Source organism: Eurosta solidaginis, chromosome 2 (assembly GCF_040869045.1).
Source record: "Eurosta solidaginis isolate ZX-2024a chromosome 2, ASM4086904v1, whole genome shotgun sequence".
Taxonomy (NCBI): Eukaryota; Metazoa; Arthropoda; class Insecta; order Diptera; family Tephritidae; genus Eurosta; species Eurosta solidaginis.
Window position 1 is genome coordinate 15,575,740 of NC_090320.1, and position 1,536 is coordinate 15,577,275.

The following is a 1,536-nucleotide window of genomic DNA, read 5'->3' on the forward strand; positions in this document are numbered from 1 at the left end:
CGAATGCTGTACGAATATATATGCTTAATTGGTTCTTAAAATTTATTGTCGGTGTAATAACCCTTCGAATAATTTCTTTTAATTTTGAAACACAATAATTCTCAACCACAAGATTGAAAATAAAAATTTTAATGATTGCAAAAATACTATTGCTTTAACAACCTGGAAATGGAAAAGTTTTAGTCAACGCAACTGAATAGCTGGTTCTTCAGAATTTCCATTGTCCACAACACAATGTCATGAAAACACGGAAGAGTATCTGGGAGGCTTGTAATACGAAAGCTGGGGATCGGCGGTACACGGTCCAGAGACCCAACATTTATATATGTAAACTAAGCGTAAAGAGACAGGTTCATTGAGCAGAAAATGATGGATGGTGTAAAAATATAAGCGGCAGAGGTATTACAACCCCGATGCTTCAAAAAATCAGAACTTATAGAAATTCTTTGATGGCAAAAAAAGAAATATTTGGCCTATCAAGCAGCTCTGGCTGACCCTGAAAACGTTTAGGTAAACATGAAATAGGCGTATGATCACACCCAACAGACATGGTTCCGACTTTCTCTATCTATCCATTTATCTCTCCTCTGGCTAACCCTTTTCATCCACTCTTATTTTCTCTGCATTTTCTAGTTTACCTTAATCGGCCCATTCAACTTCCCTTCCTTTTCATTCTTCCGTAAATCTTCCCGCTTTTCCTCTTACTCTTCCTGTTCTTGCTATTACCCAAGTCTAACTATCACAATTACTCTTAATTTTATCTTTATGTTATTCTTACTCTTCTTGTAAACTTCTTTTCACTTATTTCTCTCAAACCATCATCGTTTTTCTTACTTTTACTCTCACTCTCACTCTTCCTCTTGGCCCGTTTACTTTTCCCACTTCCTTCCAACTTCCTCTACATTTTCTTCCTGTTGCCACTGTTTTCTCATCACTTTTCTTTCATGTTCCCGTTTCCAATATGTGAGATATATCGAGTTTGACTATATTCCACACATAAAATTGCTAAAGTACTAAAAAAGTAGCAAAATAGTACCAAAAATTTTCCCATCTTACTACTTTAAAAATGATGACCGGATTATGAGGGCAGTCAAATTTTTGTTGCTGTACTGCTAAGATCACCTGCATGGTTTTATTGCGCCATGGTCGCCGTGATAAAAACTAAACAAATTTCTTTCATACTTAGAAACACAATCAATTACAACACTTACCCATTTTCAAATTCATTGCCGATGTAATTGATATTCAACCATTTTTCTCTAAGCTTTGAAACACAATAAATTTCTCAAATCAAACTGACTGTTGAGGTGAAGAACATCAAACAAATTTCTTTCAAATTCCAAACTCATTGCCTGCAATAAAGGTTTGAAAGTTTATAAATAAGATAATGTTGTACGACTATCTAGTACTTACTTGATATTTTTAAATCACTGTCAAAGTGATTAGCATTAGCGTTTAGACGCTAAGGACGGCAGTAGATTTTTTTCCTTTTCAGGCCCATTTCAAAGAAAGTAATGTAAACAAAACACATTTACA